We start from the raw sequence: 21,735 nt of genomic DNA on the forward strand, positions 1-21,735 counted from the left end.
ACTTAACAAGAGAAAAGACCTTTATCGCCCTGATGGTGTACACCTGACTGATGTTGGATTGGATTTATTTTTGAGGGAAGGCACTTCTATTGGTAATTAAAAAAAATTACTTACCACATTTTAATGGTTGATATGGACTGTTTATAAAAAAAATGTTGGTATTTTGTTAATTTTGTGTTTTGAAAGGTACCTGTTGGCTGGGTGGTGGCAAGAGTAGGTTATTTCCTTTCCTCTTGTGGCGGGCATTGAGAGAAAAGAGTGACAATCTAGAAAAGGGGAGGGGATATGCCACTAGGTGCCGGTCTAGGGGTCCTCTCCCTTACGAACTGCAGGCCAAAGATCTCTATACATGACAGCTCTCTCTCATGCCATGGAGCGTGAACAGCTGGGTGTCACGCTGCCAACAACGAAGGGGCCGTGTCCGTCTGTCAGTAGGAGTTAGTTTAGGGTTAGATTCCGCCACCGGTTAGATATGAACTTGATACAAGTTCTAGTTATATACATTATCTCACAAAAGTGAGTACACCCCTCCACCCCTCACATTTTTGTAAGTATTTTATTATATCTTTACATGTGACAACACTGAAGAAATTACACTTTGCTACAATGTAAAGTAGTGAGTGTACAGCCTGTATAACATTGTAATTTGCTGTCCCCTCAAAATAACTCAACACACAGCCATTAATGTCTAAACTGTTGGCAACAAAAGTGAGTACACACCTAAGTGGAAATGTCCAAATTGGGCCCAAAGTGTCAATATTTTGTGTGGCCACCATTATTTTCTAGCACTGCCTTAACCCTCTTGGGCATCGAGTTCACCAGAGCTTCACAGGTTGCCACTGGAGTCTTCTTCCCCTCCTCCATGACGACATTACGGAGTTGGTGGATGTTAGAGACCTTGCGCTCCCCCACCTTCCGTTTGAGGATGCCACACAGATGCTCAATAGGGTTTAGGTCTGGAGACATGCTTGGCCAGTCCATCACCAAGGCAGTGGTCATCTTGGAGGTGTGTTTGAGGTTTTTATAATGTTGGAACACTGCCCGGTGGCCCAGTCTCTGAAGGGAGGGGATCATGCTCTGCTTCAGTATGTCACAGTACATGTTGGCATTCATGGTTCCCTCAATGAACTGTAGCACCCCAGTGCCGGCAGCAGGCCCAGATCATGACACTCCCACCACCATGCTTGACTGTAGGCAAGACACACTTGTCTTTGTACTCCTCACCTGGTTGCCGCCACACATGCTTGACACCATCTGAACCAATATGTTTATCTTGGTCTCATCGGACCACAGGACATGGTTCCAGTAATCCATGTCCTTAGTCTGCTTGTCTTCAGTAAACTGTTTAGAAGCATCACTTTTAGAAGAGGCTTCCTTCTGGGACGACAGCCATGCAGACCAATTTGATGCAGTGTGTGCCATATGGTCTGAGCACTGACAGGCTGACCCCCCACCCCTTCAACCTCTGCAGCAATGCTGGCAGCACTTATACGTCTATTTCCCAAAGACAGCCTCTGGATATGACGCTGAGCCTGTGCACTCAACTTCTTTGGTTGACCATGGCGAGGCCTGTTCTGAGTGGAACCTGTCCTGTGAAACCGCTGAATGGTCTTGCCCACCGTGCTGCAGCTCAGTTTCAGGGTCTTGGCAATCTTCTTATAGCCTAGGCCATATTTATGTAGAGCAACAATTCTTTTTTTCAGATCCTCAGAGAGATTTTTGCCATGAGGTGCCATGTTGAACTTCCAGTGACCACTATGAGAGTGTGAGAGCGATAACACCAAATTTAACACACCTGCTCCCCATTCACACCTGAGACCTTGTAACCCTAACGAGTCACATGACTCCGGGGTGGGAAAATGGCTAATTGGGCCCAATTTGGACATTTCCACTAAGGGATGTACTCAATTTTGTTGCCAACGGTTTAGACATTAATGGCTTTGTGTTGAGCTATTTTGAGGGGACAGCAAATTTACACTGTTATACATGCTGTACACTCACTACTTTACATTGTAACAAAGTGTTATTTCTTCAGTGTAGTCACATGAAAAGATATAATAAAATATTTACAAAAATGTGAGGGGTGTACTCACTTTTGTGAGATACTGTATATATTAGAATTAAAAAGTGCCTAATATTAGCCTAGTTGTTAAATTGTTTATTGAATAAACGTGACCGGTCTTTTATCCCACAAAGTTGTAGCGTGTTACTTATTAAGGGTTATAAGTTTTAAGTTTGAGAACGTATGACGTAATTGGTGGTTTATCTCTTAAGATAGTGGAGGGCCCTCTAGTGGGCCTGTAACAACATTAAGAGATAACAAACTTGAAGTCTGGAGTGTTCTAATGTTGTGTTTGCTACATTGTTGCAAGTGTGGAGGCGGGTGTTTGTGCTTACCTTTATAGGTCCATGCAGCAGTGATCCCGGCCTCTTCCTGTTCCAGACTTCAAGGAGAAATCTTCCCCGCCCACCCGTCCCCTGGGTTGAAGAAGGTTGCGGCAATGATGCGGTATGGTTGAGGTATTAGTATGTCCCAGCTGGGGTAGGTTTAATTGAGCTAGCTCTGTAAGCCCGGGTCTTAATATAGCCTTCCACCCTTTGCAGGGGGGTTGTACGACTCGCCAATAGAGAGGGTCGCCTTATTGGGCTGGTGGGATATGCCCTAGCTGGTGGTCGGGCAAGGCTCTGGGAGCGGGCATTGAGAGAGAAGAGTGCCGGTCTAGAAAAGAGGAGGGGATACAGCCACTAGGTGCCGGCCTAGGGGTCCTCTCCCTTACGAACTGCAGACCGAAGATCTCTATACATCACAGCTCTCTCTACAGCCATGGAGCGTGAATAGCCGTTTGTCACGCTGCCAACAACAAAGGGGCCTTGTCCGTCTGTCAGTTGGGGTTAGTTTAGGGTTAGATGCCGCCACCGGTTAGATACGAACTTGATACAAGTTCTATATATATATATTTGAATTAAAGAGTGCATAATATTGGATAGTATTAGCCCAGTAGTTAATTCGGTCTTTTCTCCCACAAAGTTGTTGATTGTTATTTATTAAGGGTTATAAGTTTTAAGTTAGAGAACGTATGACGTAATAGGTGGTTTATCTCTTATAGCTTTTAACCTAGTACTGAGAATGTTTTATTTGTTAAGTAAGTCCTGGAGTAAATATGTTCTATGGAAGTTTTCTGCACTAATTGTCAAAAAATATTATCTTTATTCGTTAAATAAAAATGATAAAGATATGCTTAATGCCTACTATCCCAATATGTCCCTCATGACAAAAAACAGTAATAAAGAAGGAAACTCCAGGGTCCTAACCAGGAAACCCTAAAATAAAATAAAAAATCTTGCATATCTTCATTCTTCACCTAACTCTAGTGGAGGCAAGACTGATTACTATAGAGGTGGAAGGGTTTATATAGAGATTTGAGGTTTTGGAATCTTTGCCTCCCCATATTGTCGGGAAAGGTAATCCCCAGGAGTAATGGATTGTACACTATTGTCACCTATATGAAAGAAAGTATATTAATATAAACATACGTTATACAAAACCGGGAATGGGTAATAAAGGGATAATCTATCTTTTTAAACAACAAATATTTAAAGTAGACTGTCCCTTTAAGTATTGGCGATAGACAAGCAAATAAGCAGTAAGGAAGCAAACTGTTTGCTAAACCCTTAAAGGGAAGTAAAGAAATGGCAAAATGTAAAATTGAATAATCCCTATAAAGACATACAATGAGGTAAACAGTCAAACAAGCGTTGAAATTAACTAATAAAACGTATTATACTTTGGCTAAATTCCAAGGGGCCAATTTATCAAAGGTCTTTGATAAAGACCTCGCTGAATGCGGAGAGCAATTCGCTCTCTGTATTCAGCATTGCACCAGCAGCTCACAAGAGCTGCTGGTGCAACGCCGCCCCTGCAGACTTGTGGCCAATGGGAGGTACACGATCGGGTTGAATTCCAGCGATTCTTGTCCGCCTGCTCTGAGCAGGCAGACAGGGTTATGGAGCAGCGGTCTTTAGACCGCTGCTTCAGAACTGCTGTTTCAGGCAAATCTGAAGACTCGCCAGAAACACAGGCCCACATGCTCCCTTCGGAGCTTGATAAACGGGCGCCCAAGTCTTTATTTACAATTCTGAAAAATGGGAGCCACAATACAGTAGAATATTTTTTAACAAATAAGACCCTAAAACAAAAATACTCACTAAGGATCAGAATGCTAATCTTAATGTGATCTTTTTATTGTTATCCAACAGAATTTCCAAGATAAATCGTCCCTTAGGAAAGACAATTTTGTCCCCCAAATTTGAGAAAAGCTCTGATATGATCATAGTATCTAACCACCTCCACCAGATCTGAAAACTTCGCCCAACATGATGAGATGATTACAGGACCACAGGAAAAGATATAGACAGGAATGTGAGAAAACATAATTTATGTAAGAACTTACCTGATAAATTCATTTCTTTCATATTAGCAAGAGTCCATGAGCTAGTGACGTATGGGATATACATTCCTACCAGGAGGGGCAAAGTTTCCCAAACCTTAAAATGCCTATAAATACACCCCTCACCACACCCACAATTCAGTTTAACGAATAGCCAAGAAGTGGGGTGATAAGAAAGGAGCGAAAGCATCAAAAATAAGGAATTGGAATAATTGTGCTTTATACAAAAAAATAACCACCACCACAAAAAAGGGTGGGCTTCATGGACTCTTGCTAATATGAAAAAAATGAATTTATCAGGTAAGTTCTTACATAAATTATGTTTTCTTTCATGTAATTAGCAAGAGTCCATGAGCTAGTGACGTATGGGATAATAAATACCCAAGATGTGGAACTTCCACGCAAGAGTCACTAGAGATGGAGGGATAAAATAAAGACAGCCAATTCCGCTGAAAAATGAATCCACTACCCAAATCAAAAAAGTTTCAATTTTTATAATGAAAAAAACTGAAATTATAAGCAGAAGAATCAAACTATCAAACTGAGACAGCTGCCTGAAGTACCATTCTACCAAAACTGCTTCTAAAGAAGAGAAAACATCAAAATGGTAGAACATAGTAAAAGTATGCAAAGAAGACCAAGTCATTGCTTTGCAAATCTGATCAACAGAAGCTTCATTCTTTAAAAAGCCCAGGAAGTAGAAACTTACCTAGTAGAATGAGCCGTAATCCTCCGAGGCGGGAATCCACCCAACTCCAAATAAGCATGATGAATCAAAAGTTTAAGCAAGATGCCAAATAAATGGCAGAAGCTTTTTGACCTTCCTAAAACCAGAAAAGATAAAAAATAGACTAGAAGTATATCTGAAATCTGAATAGCTTCAACATAGAAAGTAAGAATCTCACCAAAGAAGTCTTAGGAAAACAATAATTCCTTCCTAATGTTTGTTAGAATTTACAACTTTAGGTAAGAATTGAAATGAGGACAGCAAAAACCACCTTTTCCTGATGAAAAAAAATCAGAAAAAAAGAGATTCACAAGAAAGAACAGATAATTCAAAAGCTGTTCTAGCTGAAGAGATGTCCAAAAAGAACAATACTTTCCATGAAAGTAATTAATGTCCAGAGCAAGCATATGCTCAAATAGAAGAGCCTGAAAACCCTTCAGAACCCAATTAAGACTTCAAGGAGGAGAAATTGGCTTAATGACAGGTTTGTTACTAATCAAAACCTGAAAAAAATGATGACTATCAGGAAGTAACACTGCCTTATCCTGATGAAAAATCAGAAAAAGATATTCACAAAAAAGAGCAGATAGCTCAAAAATTCTTCTAGCAGAAGAAATAACCAAAAGGAACAATACTTTTCCAAGAAAGTAATTTAATGTTCAGAAAATGCATAGTTTCAAACGGAGGAGCCTGTAAAGCCCTCAGCACCAAATTGAGACTCCAAAGAGGAGAGATTGAATTAATGACAGGCTTGATACGGACCAAAGCCTGAACAAAACAATGAATATCAGGATGATTAGCAATCTTTCTGTGAAAAAAGATCAGAAAGAGTAGAGATTTGTCCTAACAAAGATCTGCAGACAAAACCTTATCCAAACCAACCTGAAAAAAATAAAAAATTCTATGAATTTTAAAAGAATGCCAAGAAAAGTAGGTCTTCCAGACTCAATAATAAATCTTTCTAGAGACAGATTTACGAGCCTGAAACCAAGCGTTCAATCTCCATCCCTTCAAATTTAATGATTTGAGATCCTGATGGAAAAAATGGGCCTTGAGAAAGAAGGTCTGGTTTAAACGGAAGTGTCCAAGGTTGGCAACTGGCCATCCGAATGAAATCTGCATACCAAAACCTGAGAGGCCATGCTGGAGCCACCAGCATAACAAACAAATACTCCGTAAGAATTTTGGAAATCACTTTGGAAGAAGAACTAGAGGCAGAAAGAATTAGGCAAAAAGATAATTTCCAAAGAAATGTCAATGCATACACTACTTCCGCCTGAGGATCCCCGGACCTGAATAGGCCCCTGGGAAGTTCATTATTCAGATGAGATGCCAACATATCTATTTCTAGAAATGCTCACATCTGAAAAATTGAAAAACATATCTGGGTATGAGAGACCATTCTCCTGGATGTAAAGCTTGATTAACAGAGATAATCCACTTCCCAAATATCTATACCTGGGGAAAAAAACACAGAATTTAGATAGGAGCTGGATTTAGCCTAAGCTAATATCCGAGACACTTCTGTCACAGCCTAAGGACTGATAGTCCTACCCTGATGATTGACATACACAGTTGTGATATTGTCTGAAAAACAATAAACGTCTCTTCCTCAAAAAGAGACTAACTGAAAAACTCTGAGAAAACACGGAGTTCTAAAATATCAAATGGTAATCTCTCCTCCTGAGATTTCCAAACCCCTTGTGCTGACAGAGATCCTCAGACAGCCCCCCAACCAAAAAGACTCACATCTGTAGAGATCATGGTCCAGGTTGAGAACTAAATGATGGTGATCTTAACCACCAAATCAAGAGAGATAAATATTAGGATTTGAAGATTTAAAATGCTCAAATCCTACAATCCCTGCACCATAATTCAGCATAAAAGACTGGAAAGGTTCTGTCTATTGAAAATGAGCAAAGGGAATGGAATCCAATGCTGTGGCCATAAGACCTAAAACTTCTATGCATATATAGCAACTGAAGGAAATAATAGAGACTAAGGGTACCGACAGACGGAACCCAATAAAATTGTCCCTTGTCTGATAGAGACAAAGACAGTGACACAAACTATCTGGAAACCTAAAAAAGGTGACCCTTGTGAGAGGAATCAAGAGCTTTAGAAAAAAAGATCCTCTAACTATGTCCTGAAGAACAAAGTGAATCATATGAGATTCCGCATCCTCAGAAAATAATCTGAATAAATACAGAAAAAATATGCATTTATTGTATCTAATGAAAACAAATAATGCTATCACTGACCAAAAAAAGGCAGAATAGTTTGAATAAAAACTCCAAAACCCAGTTCCTAAAAATGGAACTGGAAGAAATACCCCAGAAGATTCCAGGTCTGAGCAGCGTTTGAACCCCACGGGTGACCAGCCATGCTTCAACAGTACCCAAAATAAATAGGACCGAAACACACTTAAAGAAAGTGTTAGCCTTACTGGAATAAAATCAAAGAAATTTGGACCGAATAGAACCAAATAAATTTCGAAAAAGTCTTAACCTGCCCCTTGCCAGCCAAGCTGGAATACGGCACATACATAGCAATTTAAGGGAGCTGATTTCGAACTGAAAAAAATTCCAATTAAAAACATGTTACTTGGGAAAGAATTCAGGAATTCATTCCTTAATAAGAACAACCAATACTAGTATAAGCTTAAAGTTTTAGTCTTAGAACTCAATCTTGAAGCCCAGAGTAACAGTTAAGAATTGAATCCAATTATAAATAAATAATTGATTATCTTAGAACAAAAGAAATATGGATTTTTAGAAATCACAAAATTCTTCTAGCTAAAACAGCTAAAGACATAGATTAAACCTCATTTGCGAAAATATTCAATAAAATGAAGACACAAATGAAATTATTAGCATGATAGTCCAGTTAAAGGACCAGACAATACAGTGGACATGCATAATCAATAAATGCAAAACAACAAGACAAATGCAACAGCACCTAGTCTAGTAAATTTTGTCCCTTTAACAATGCTAAAATAAATCATAATCTGATACTTGATCTTAAAGTAAACAGAACAAATGAAGCAATTGCAACATCCAAATAAATCACAGGTCCAAGAAAAGTACCTGAAACTAAATAATTTTCCATAAATAAGATACAACCATCTAAAGGAAAATAAATACTATTTTGCTATAGAAACAATAGCATAATTAGTATGAGTAGAGATAGCCCCAATAAATTGGAGAACCCTCCAAATTGAATTAAACTGCCGGCAAAGAGTATAGTTTAAAACCTTTGAAGAAGGAATAAAAGAAAATTCTCAGCCTATTCCATTCCCTAGTATAAGGAATTGGAAAAAAACCTCTGAAAACACAGAAGAATAAATAAGCAAAAATAGTGTTAGCTAGTCTTGAAAAAGAACTAGTTACCTTAATGTAAAATAATCAAGACCTTTTCAACAAAGAACAAAGTAGATTTGTTAGTGTCAATATCTGATGAGGAAAATTCTGAATGAGAAAAAACATCATCAGAGAAGGATAAATCAGTATGTTGTTGGTCATTTGAAACTTCAATAATTAAAAAAGAAGTTTGAAAAAGACCTTTATTAGAAGGCACAAAGTCAGACAAAGCCTTTAAAATAGAATCAGAAAAATATTTCTTAAAAATCTTCTAAATATTTCTTGTACATAAGATGTAAAAAGAATGGCAATATATAAAGCATAAATACTAATGGATTCTGCATGTAAAAGTTTATCATGATAACCTATTACAAACCATAGCTAAAGATAAACATTCATAACATTTAAAATAAATGAACTTAGCTTTGGTAGGACTGAACTCAGTCAAGCGTTTTTCCAGAAGTAGCTTCTGATCCAGGGTCAATCTGAGACATCTTGCAATATGTAATAGAAAAAACAACATATAAAGCAAAATCTATCAAATTCCTTAAATGACAGTTCCAGGAATGGGAAAAAATGCCAATGAACAAGCTTCTAGCAACCAGAAGCAAATAAACAATGAGACTTAAATAATGTGGAGACAATAATGACGCCCATATTTTTTAGCGCCAAAAAAGACGCCCACATTATTAGGCGCCTAAATGCTTTTGGCGCCAAGAATGACGCCACATCCGGCGACGCCGACATTTTTGGCGCAAAACGTAAAAAAAAATGACGCAATCACAAACAACTTCCGGCGACAAGAACGACGCCGGAAATGACAAAGAAAATTTTTGCGCCAAGAATGACGCAATAAAATGAAGCATTTTCAGCCCCCGAGAGCCTAATAGCCCACAGGAAAAAAAGTCAATTTTTAAGGTAAGAAAAAAATTAATTATTCATATGCATTATCCCAAATAATGAAACTGACTGTCTGAAATAAGGAATATTGATCATCCTGAATCAAGGCAAATAAATGTTTAAACACATCTATTTAGAACTTTATATAAAAGTGCCCAACCATAGCTTAGAGTGTCACAAAAAATAAGACTTACTTACCCCAGGACACTCATCTACATGTAGTAGAAAGCCAAACCAGTACTGAAACGAGAATCAGTAGAGGTAATGGTATATATAAGAGTAAGGGAGGTAAGAGATGAATCTCTACGACCGATAACAGAGAACCTATGAAATAGATCCCGTAGAAGGAGACCATTGAATTCAAATAGGCAATACTCTCTTCACATCCCTCTGACATTCGCTGCACACTGAGAGGAAAACCGGGCTCCAGCCTGCTGCGAAGCGCATATCAACGTAGAATCTAGCACAAACTTACTCCACCACCTCCACGGGAGGCAAAGTTTGTAAAACTGAATTGTGGGTGAGGTGAGGGGTGTATTTATAGGCATTTTAAGGTTTGGGAAACTTTGCCCCTCCTGGTAGGAATGTATATCCCATACGTTACTAGCTCATGGACTCTTGCTAATTACATGAAAGAAAAATACATAATTTATAATTACCTGATAAATGTCTCTCTTTCATGGTGGTGAGAGTCCACGATCCTTTACTCATGGGAATTACTGCTCTACCGCTAGGAGGAGAAAAAGATTCCTAAACCCCAAGAGCTCTATAAAAACCCCTCCAACCTCACACATACCTCAGTCTAATGTATAGCCAAGTAGGTGATGTAAAAAAGGAATAAGGAGCAGGGAAAAGAGATGTGCTTAAAACAACCCAAACAAAGGGTGGGGGCTTGTGGACTCTCACCATCAAGAAAGAAAGGAATTTATCAGGTAAGTATAACTTATGTTTTCTTTCATACAGGTGGTGAGAGTCCATGATCCTTTATTAATAGGAACTAATACCCAAGCTGTGGAAGTCAACTATTAAATAACATAAAGGGAGGGATTTTAAAAATATTTTTTTTCACTGAGAAAATAAATTCACTTAAAAACATGCACAATCCTCAAACTGAGACAACTGCCTGAAGTACCTTTCTACCAAAGGCTGCTTCAGAAGAAGCAAAAACATCAAAATTGTACACTTGTACTAAATGTTACTAACAAGACAAAGTAGATGCTTTGTAAATTTGATCAACTGAAGCCTCATTCTTGAAAGCCCAAGTAGTGGCAACTGACCTAGAAGAATAAGTTGTAAACTGCTGTGGCGGAGGCTGACCTGCCTCCAAATAAGCTCTGTGAATCAAAAGTTTCAACCAAGAGGCTAAAAAAACAATAGAGGCTTCTGACCTTTCCTAGGCCTAGAAAAAAGAACCAACAGACTAGAGGTTTGGCTGAAATCCTTAGTAGCATCAACATACTATATATTTTTAGGTCTTAAATTTGTATTGAGGCTGTAAAACATACAGTACATGTTACAGTAAAGCCAAAAGAGCATTCACCATTGTTATGGTGAAACATCAAAATTTTTAAACATGTTTAACTCACATGGAGTTTGGTGCATTGCAGAAAAATAAGAAAAATTAAAGAAAAAAATGTGAAAAGTTACGCTAATGATATTGAACATCTTATATTGGAACCTCTTTTTTTTTTCCAGTTATGGACCTCTCCCACTATACAAGGGGTCACTTATTGACCTAGTTACAAAAATTGCATTTAAGGGGGGAAGCAATGAAACCAACAGTCGCTCTTGGATTTAAACTAATTAACATTTTAAGGTACTGTTAGCGCAATTCAATATCTTCTATTAGTGGGAGATTAGCATGGTGACTAATGTGAAAAATTAAAGACTATGCCTAGATAACTACTATGAAACAACAAGGAGCTGATTTTGCAAACTGAGATAGAAACCTATTTAGCTGTGGCAGGGGAAAATTGACAACCTGCAGTTATATTAGAGAAAATATAATAGTTTGAGAGATGCTAAAATAGGCTTAAAAATGTAGGCATATCCAAGTAGCCCCTATAAATAACCACGTCTCCACAGTTACAGGAACAATGCTAATACAGGAATAGTAATTAGAACCAAACAGTATAACGAGCACTTTCATAACATTCCAATCTTGGATAGGACCTAAACTGAACTTATGAACAGTATAAACCCATCTGATATTTGAAATTTACTGTATATACCAGGATACTGAATGAATATGTATATGTCTAATTTTAAATAGGTGACCCAAGTTGAGCAAAAGTGGTTAGCTTAAAGGGTTAATATAATGAGCAAGATATCTAAGAGCTTTACTAGTATGAATAACAATAGATGCAATCAAAGTCACATAAGAGTAGGTAACTTGCAAAAAGTTCAGGACATAGTGACATAAATTGACTAGTAACCCATCATGTTTGGGACTTAGTAGGAATGTAAAGAATGATGGATCCATTTGGAACTGGGTCCTTTAACCTACTCCCACCATTGGTAATCACATTGCAGCAGATGATGGTAGGCTTAGGTTGTTTAGGGCTACATGTAGATAACTCTTGAGAAGGTAAACAAGGGTGCTAGGAGATGGGAATGGGCTGTGAGGGGTAGCCTGGTACCTGTAGGGTGTGATTCTCGATTCACTCAATTGCCTCAAGGTCTCTCTCAAGTCAGTGCCTTCCAATTATGGATAAAGGGTGGAAATGTCGGCCGTTGGCATGCTTGGTTGTTGCCTCATCAGCCCCCAGTCCCGCTGCCCCGGAGCGGGACCAGGCGCCCCCGCAGCAAGCTCTAGGGCTGAGGTAGTAAGTTGAAGGAGGTTACCGTGAGGCTTTGCCCAGACAGGCCACACAAGGGGTACGACCGGGCAACTGCGTGCTCAGACCGTGATCCACTTGTAGGAACAGGAGGGGATCGCCCTCTTTATCCCCTGGTGATGTAAGGATATTAGACGGTCTGGGTTCACAAACAGGTATGGCATGTGTGGTATTCAATGAAAGGGATAAGTGATTAAGAAGGCTGTAGAAGCGGTTGTCTATGAGTTGCTCTAGTGAGGTTAGCACGTCCATTATTGTGGCATCCATCTTGTTCTAATCGATTACAGGCTTTTCAAGCGGTTGGGGTCTTTTCCCATCAACAGTCGACAGAGAATCAGCCAGAGTTCAGGTTCTCAAGCCAGGATCTAGGCATTAGCTTATATAAGTATAGTGTCAGCAATGACAGCAGGTCCAGAGCTGCTTAACCCGGCTATCCGGGGGGGGGGGGGGGGACTATATCAGGTTCCAGATAGCTTAGGTCCTAAGAGCTTCATTATTTGCAACTTTACATGGCCGCTTCCTAGCCACGCCACCCCTCAACATAATATTTTAATGCCCTAACAACATCCATTATTTCTGTGAAATAATACTGAAAGAGCAGAAATCTGTCCTTTGAGGGAACTGGCAGATAAACCCTTATCTAAACCATTCTGCAAAAACTCAAGAATCCTATCGATTCTAAAAGAATGCAAATACAAAAAGCACCAGGAAATGTAAGTTTTCCAAACCTTGTGATACATCTTCCTAGACACAGGCTTTGAGCCTGAATCATAGTCTCAACAACAGAATCTGAGAAACCTCTATGCCTCAGAACTAAGCGTTCAATTGCCATGCCATCAAGTTTAGAGATTTTAGATCCGGTTGGAAGAAAGGACCTTGAGACAGAGGGTCTGACCACAGAGGAAGAGACCAAGGAGGGCAACTGGACATCTGAAACAGATCTGCATATCAAATCCTGCTAGGCCACGCTGGAGCAATAAGGATTACAAATGACTTCTCTTGCTTTATCTTGAAAATAACTCTGGAAAGAAGAACCAGGGGAAGAAATAGATAAGCAGGCTGAAATGACCAAGGAACTACAAGAGCATCCGCTGCCTTTGCCTGAGGATCCCTGGACCTCACAAAGTACCTGGGAAGTTTGTTGTTCAAACAAGAGGCCATCAGATCTATCTCTGGCAGGCCCCAAAGGTCCACAATCAGAATAAACTCATCTTGATGAAGAGACCACTCCCATGGATGAGGAGACTGACTATTGAGAAATTCTGCCTCCCAATTGCTCACTCCTGGGATGTGAATTCCAGAAATTAGGCATAAATTGGCTTCTGCCCAAGAGAGAATACAAGATACTTCCCTCATTGCCAAGAAACTGAGTTCCCCTCTGATGATTGACATAAGCTACTGCTGTAACACTGTCTGACTAGAGATAAGACTCCCTTTTCAACAGAGGCAAAGCTTTAAGAGTCCTGAAAATTGTACAGAGTTCTAGAACATTGATTGGAAGCCTCACCTCCCGAGGATCCCAAACACCCTGTGCTGTCAGAGACCCCCAAATTACTCCCCAAACTTAAAGACTTGCATCTGTGGTGATCACAGACCAGGTAGCTGCAATCATGAGACTTAGAACCTCCAAACACTGGGCCACTGTAGAGAATGAGAGAGACTGAATGTTCAGACAGGCTGAAACCAATTTCATCTCCCTCTGTTCTGTTATAGAAAGACTCAGGGACACTGAGTTTATTTGGAACCCAAGGAAAGTAACCCCTGTCTGAGGAATCAAGGAGCTCTTTGGTAAATTGCTCATCCAACCATGTCTTTGAAGAAACAATCGCCTAGATTACGAGTCTGGCGTTAGCCTTAAAAAGCAGCATTGAGAGGTCCCAACGCTGCTTTTTAACGCCCGCTGGTATTACGAGTCTGGCAGGTACAGGTGTACTGCTCACTTTTTTTCCGCGACTCGAGCATCCCGCAAATCCACTTACGTCAATTTGCGTATCCTATGGGATTTGCCTAACGCCGGTATTATGAGTCTTGGAAAAAGTGAGCGGTACACCCTCTTCTGTCAAGACTCCTACCGCATTTAAAAGTCAGTAACATAAAACTCTTAACTAAAGTGCTAAAAAGTACACTAACACCCATAAACTACCTATTAACCCCTAAACCGAGCCCCCCCCACATCGCAAACACTTAAATTTTGTAACCCCTAATCTGCTGACTGGCCGCCACTTCAATAAATATATTAACCCCTAAACCGCCGCACTCCCGCCTCGCAAACATTAGTTAAATTTTATTAACCCCTAATCTGCCGTCCCAAACATCGCCGACACCTACCTACATTTATTAACCCCTAATCTGCTGCCCCCAACGTCGCCGCAACTATATTAAATTTATTAACCCCAAAATCTAAGTCTAACCCTAACCCTTACACCCCCCTAACATAAATATAATTTAAATACATCTAAATAAAATTACTATTATTAACTAAATAATTTCTATTTAAAACTAAATACCTATAACAAACCCTAAAATAGCTACAATATAACTAATAGTTACATTTTAGCCATCTGATTGGGTGGATTTTAGAGTAGGGTTGGGTGTTTGGGTGGTGGGTTGTAATGTTGGTGGGGGGGGGATTGTCTTTTTTTTTACAGGTAAAAGAGCTGATTACTTTGGGGCAATGCCCTGCAAAAGGCCCATTTAAGGGCTATTTGTAATTTAGTATAGGGTAGGGATTTTTTTTATTTTATTAGGGGATTAGATTAGGTGTAATTAGTTTTAAAAATTGTAATTATTTTATTATTTTCTGTAATTTAGTTTGGTTTTTTCGTACTTTAGTTTATTTTATTTAATTGTAATTAATTGTAGTTAGTTTAGGTAATTCATTTAATTATATTGTAGTGTTAGGTGTAATTGTAACTTAGGTTAGGGTTTATTTTACAGGTACATTTGTACTTATTTTAACTAGGAAGTTATTAAATAGTTAATAACTATTGTACCTAGTTAAAATAAATACAAACTTCCCTGTAAAATAAACTATTAGTTATATTGTAGCTATCTTAGGGTTTATTTTATAGGTAAGTATTTAGTTTTAAATAGGAATAATTTAGTTAATAGTAATTTTATTTAGATGTATTTAAATTATATTTAACTTAGGGGGTGTTAGGGTTAGACTTAGATTTAGGGGTTAATAACTTTATTATAGTGGAGGCGGCAGATTAGGGGTTAATAAATAAAAAAGAGGTGTCGGCGATGTTGGGGGCAGCAGATTAGGGGTTCATAAGTATAATTTAGGTGGCGGCGGTTTACGGAGCGGCAGATTAGGGGTTAATAATATAATGTGTCGGTGATGTCGGGGGCGGCAGATTAGGGGTTAATGAGTGTAATATTAGGGGTTTTTAGACTCGGGGTTCATGTTAGGGGGTTACGTGTAGACATAAAAGTATTTTCCCATCGGAATCAATGGGGCTGCGTTAGGAGCTGAACGCTGCTTTTTTGCAGGTGTTAGGTTTTTTTCAGCCGGCTCTGCCCCATTGATTCCTATGGGGAAATCATGCACGAGCACGTTTAGCCAGCTTACCGCTACCGTAAGCAGCGCTGGTATTGAGGTTAGATGTGGAGCTAAATTCTGCTCTACGCTCACCTTTTTGCGGCTAACACCGGGTTTAAAAAAAACCTGTAATACCAGTGTTACTTTAGGTGAGCGTGAGGGAAAACTGTGCGTTAGTCATGCACACCATTACCGACAAAAACTCGTAATCTAGCCGAATAGTTGTTTGGCGTGAGATTCTGCTAAAGGAAAAGACAGAGCTTGTACCAAGATATCATCCAGGTAAGGAAACACTGCAATACCCTGAGCTCTGATTACAGACAAAAGGGCACTCAGAACCTTGGCAAATATTTTTGGAGCTGTAGCTAGACTGAAAGGAAACTGATAATGTTTTTCCAGGAAAGCAAACCTCAGAAACTGGTGATGTTCTGGGTGTATTGGAATATGAATGTAAACATCCTTTTAATCTATTGTGGCCATAAACTGACCTTGCTGAAAAAAAAGGTAGAATAGTCCTGTTAGTTTTCACTCAGAAGGATGGAACCCTGCCAAACTTGTTTAGAGTCTTTAGATCTAAAACTGGTCTGAAAGTACCTTCCTGTGGGACAATGAATAGATTTGAATAAAAACACATCCCCTGCTCCTGTAGCATTCCAATTAGCATTAGGCATCCAGACTGAACCAGATGGACATTGCTTTTGAAAGAGTAATTTTTCTGTTCCTTATTTTGACAAAAGAAACAAAAACTATTAGGAGCTTTGAATTTTCCTTTAGATTTCTTATCCTGAGGAAGAAATGCTCCTTTATCCCCAGTAATAGTAGAAATAATAGACTCTAAATCAGACCCAAATAATTTATTTCATTTAAAGAAAAGAGACAACAATATAGATTTAGACACTATGTCAGCATTCCAGTCACAAGACCCTCCTGGCAAGAATAGCCAAAGACATGATTTTTACATTGATTTTGATAATATAAAATAAAGCATCACAAATAAAAGAATTAGAACTAACAGGGTCAGTAGAAAACTGCTGAGCAAGACTGTCTAACTAGAAAGTAGAAGATGCGGCTACATCAGCAACAGAAACATGAGGTCTCAAAAGAACCAGTATGTAAAAAGGCTCTTTATAAAAAAAGATTCCAACTTTCTGTCTAAAGGGTCTTTAAAAGAACTACTGTCTTCCAAATGAATAGTAGTATGTTTCGCTAGAGTAGAAATGGCCCCATCCACCTTAGGAACAGTTTGCCATAACTTTAAATTAGCAGTAGGTAAAGGAAATAGCCTTTTAAACCGCGCAGGAGAATTAAAAGACACATCTGGTTTAGACCATTCCATAGCAATCATATCAGAAACTGCATCAGGGACAGGAAAAACATAATTTATGTAAGATCTTACCTGATAAATTCATTTCTTTCATATTAGCAAGAGTCCATGAGCTAGTGACGTATGGGATATACATTCCTACCAGGAGGGGCAAAGTTTCCCAAACCTCAAAATGCCTATAAATATACCCCTCACCACACCCACAATTCAGTTTAACGAATAGCCAAGAAGTGGGGTGATGAGCGAAAGCATCAAAAATAAGGAATTGGAATAATTGTGCTTTATACAAAAAAAAATCATAACCACCACAAAAAGAGTGGGCCTCATGGACTCTTGCTAATGTCATGATTCCTCCGTTCATCGCCGTCTCGCCGCGGCTCCCGGATCTCTTCTGGGTTCTTACATCACTTTGCTAGGCAACGTGACGCATTCTCAAGACACCCCCTCTGACGTAACGGCCCTCTCTCAGCCTTTAAATCTCGGCGGGAGATTTACTCTGGGCCCGTTTGTTCTCTTTTGCCGGACCTTGTCTATGTGAGTACTAATCTTTTGGATCCTGACCCTATCCTTCCTGACTTAGTTTTGCCTGTACCTCAAATGCCATTTTGGATATACTTGTCCCTAGCCTGTCTGTAGTCCTGTGCTATTTGTTTTAAAGTTTAACCTCTTGCCTACAAGTCTTTGTTTGCTGACAAACCTGCTTAAAAGGACATTATCATTTGTTTGCTGTCAAACCTGCTTAAAAGGACATTACCATTTGTTTGCTGTCAAACCTGCTTAAAAGGACATTACCATTTGTTTGCTGTCAAACCTGCTTAAAAGGACATTATCATTTGTTTGCTGACAAACCTGCTTACAAGGACATTATCATTTGTTTGCTGACAAACCTGCTTACAAGGACATTAACATTTGTTTGCTGACACCTGCTTAAAGGGACATTATCTTTGTTTGCTTTAATCCTGCTAAAAAAGGACATTATCATTTATTTACTGACAACCTGCTTAAAGGGACATTATCTTTGTTTGCTTTAATCCTGCTAAAAAGGACATTATCATTTGTTTGCTGACACCTGCTTAAAGGGACATTATCTTTGTTTGCTTTAATCCTGCTAAAAAAGGACATTATCATTTATTTACTGACAACCTGCTTAAAGGGACTTTATCTTTGTTTGCTTTAATCCTGCTAAAAAGGACATTATCATTTGTTTGCTAACAACCTGCTTAAAGGGACATTCTTTGTTTGTTGCAAACCTGCAAGAAAGAAACATTATCATTTGTTCGCTGATAACCTGCTTAAAGGGACATAATCTTTGTTTGTTTCTATTTCCCTGAGAAAGGAACGCTATCTCCTGTAAATCAATTCAGTCCTCAAGAAGATATACTGAGTTGCTAATTCTTTTGGGAAGGTTTTATATCCTGCTTATTTTGTTTCCTGAGTGGGTCACGTCCTGGATATTTCTCAGTGTGCCAGCGTGTGTTTTAATATTCACGCTAGCAGTTGGGTTAAATCCTGGACTGACTAAATACGGCTGACATTACAAACGGGCCATAAATGGACCCCACTGAATTATCCATGGCTGTGACCCACCAGGGACAATTACTGGGATCTCATGCTACCCACTTGCAATCCTTGGATACTAAGCTGGATCAAATCACTACATTATTACAGAGCTTGGTTGCTCCTATCCCTCCCAATCCTAATATTGAGGCATCTCCTCCTCCGATTCCCAACAACCAATCACAAGTTTTTTTGAGTCCTAGGATTCCTCTTCCAGACAAATATGACGGGAATCCTGAAGACTGTAGGGGCTTTCTGAATCAATGTCGACTTCACTTTCGTAACAGTCCTACCCTTTTTGCTACTCCCTCATCTCGGATTACATTCCTTATTTCCTTAATGAAAGGAAGAGCTTTGGCCTGGGTATCACCTCTGTTAGAAAAAACAGAAAGAAAATCATCCACATCTTGAAGTATAAGATCATTTTTTTCTAACGTGTTTGACAAACCTGGAAGGACTTCCGCTGCTGAAGCTTCTCTTTTAGACCTACGTCAGGGTGGTCAACCAGTGTCTCAATATGCCATTGAGTTCCGCACTCTTGCATCTGAAACTACTTGGAATCAGGGAGCTCTTAGAGCAGCTTTTCGCAAAGGACTTTCAGAACGTCTCAAAGATGAATTGGTGTATCGGGAACTTCCAGAATCCCTAGAAGCCTTAATAAATCTTTGCATCAGTCTTGATTCTAGATATCGTGAACGCCAACAAGAAAGAGAAAGAAATCAGAGGTCCTCAACTCGAACTCCTTTTCGTCTGGCTCCTCATTTTTCTAACCCAGTAACGACTGCCTCTCCTTCTCCTGATCAGGCTGAACCTATGGAAGTAGGAACCATAAAATTAACAGAAACTGAGCGTTTGAGAAGACGGTCTCTTGGCCTGTGTCTATACTGTGGCCTTAAAGGGCATTTATTAAGGGATTGTCCTACCAGGCCAGTAAAAGCCAATGCTTAACTTCTGTCCAGGGAACTAAGTTAAGCCAAAAAAGAATTCATTCCCTCTATAATAAACTCTTTGTTCCTGTAACCCTTCAATTGGGTGATAACAAGATTCATACCCAGGCTCTTATTGATTCTGGTGCTGGAGGAGTGTTCATTGACTCCACTTTTGTGTCTACTCACACTATTCCCTTACTAAGAAAGAAGTTTTCAGTTTCCGTCTCTACTGTTAGTGGAGATCCTTTGGGTTCCGGACTCATCCAGTTTACTACTATACCCATACTTTTTTCTGTCGGAGTACTTCATTGTGAGAGGATATGTTTTGATGTGATTACTACTCCTCAATTTCCCATAATCCTGGGTCTTCCTTGGCTTCAGTTACATAATCCTACCTTTTCTTGGACCCATGGTGAACTCACCTCCTGGGGATTATCTTGCCATACTAACTGTCTTCAAGCACTTACTAAAATACCACTCACTATTGCTCTTACTACCGACACTTCTGGTCCTCTACCTATGCCTTAACAAGATTTTGTCGATGTCTTTTCTAAAAAAGAAGCAGAACGTCTTCCTCCTCACCGTTCATTTGATTGCCCTATTGATCTTCTTCCTGGGGCTCCTTATCCTCGAGGCAAAACTTACCCACTTTCTAGGCCTGAAAATGTAGCCTTGGAAGAATATATCGAAGATAATTTGGCCAGAGGATTCATTCGACCCTCCTCTTCTCCTGTAGGGGCTGGATTCTTCTTTGTGGGAAAAAAGGATGGCGGACTGCGACCTTGTATCGATTACAGAGGGTTAAATCAAATTACCATCAAGAACAGTTATCCTTTACCCCTAATACCTGAATTATTCACATATCTTCAAGGTTCCACCATTTTTACCAAACTCGATCTTCGTGGAGCATACAACCTCATCCGTATGCGCAAGGGTGATGAATGGAAGACAGCCTTTAACACTCGATTTGGGCATTATGAGTATCTGGTCATGCCTTTTGGGTTGTGTAATGCCCCTGCTGTTTTTCAACACTTCGTGAATGAGATTTTTCGGGATTTCTTGAACATTTTTGTCATCATTTACCTTGACGATATATTAATTTTTTCTCAAAACTACCAAGATCATATACATCACGTCAGGAAAGTACTTCAACGTTTAAGAGTTAACCATCTATTTGCTAAACTGGAAAAATGTTCTTTTCATCAAAGGTCCATTCCCTTTTTGGGATATGTAATCTCTGAATCAGGATTTGGAATGGATCCAACTAAACTCTCTGCCATTTTGGAGTGGCCTAGACCTGATTCTCTTAAAGCTCTGCAACGTTTTCTGGGTTTTGCGAGTTATTACAGGAAATTCATCAAAGGTTTTGCTACTATTACGTCACCTCTTTCGTCTCTCACCAGGAAAGGGCAAAACTGTAAAGAGTGGCCTCCTGAGGCTGTTGAAGCTTTTGATTCTCTCAAAGAAGCTTTCTCTTCTGCACCTATCCTGCGTCACCCAAATCCGGATTTTCAATTTATTCTTGAAGTGGATGCTTCTTCAGTTGCTGCTGGGGCTGTTCTTTCCCAACGTATACCTGACACAGGAAAGATTCACCCTGTGGGATTCTTCTCCAAGAAATTTTCTCCTTCTGAATTAAATTATGATGTAGGCAATAAAGATATTGCTTGCTATTAAAATGGCCCTGGATGAATGGAGGCATTGGTTGGAAGGTACTTCTTTACCATTTACTATACTCACAGATCATAAAAACCTTCTCTATCTTCAAACGGCCAAACGACTGAACTCCAGACAAGCACGTTGGTCTTTGTTCTTCTCACGTTTTCATTACAATCTGTCTTATATTGCCGGTTCTAAGAACATCAAGGCTGACGCCCTTTCCAGACAATTTCAAGATACTTCAACTCCTGAATCTGGTACCATACTTCAACCTCATAAAGTCTTAGCCCAGTTATCAACCTCGTGGTTACATGACTTACAATCTGCTCAGAAGGATCTTCCTTTGTCTTGCAAACCTCCTGATGGCCTACTCTTTGTTCCTAAACGTCTTCGTTCCAAGATTCTATATTGGGCTCACGACAGTCCTCTCTCTGGACATCCTGGCATCAGT

Source organism: Bombina bombina, chromosome 1 (assembly GCF_027579735.1).
Source record: "Bombina bombina isolate aBomBom1 chromosome 1, aBomBom1.pri, whole genome shotgun sequence".
NCBI lineage: Eukaryota > Metazoa > Chordata > Amphibia > Anura > Bombinatoridae > Bombina > Bombina bombina.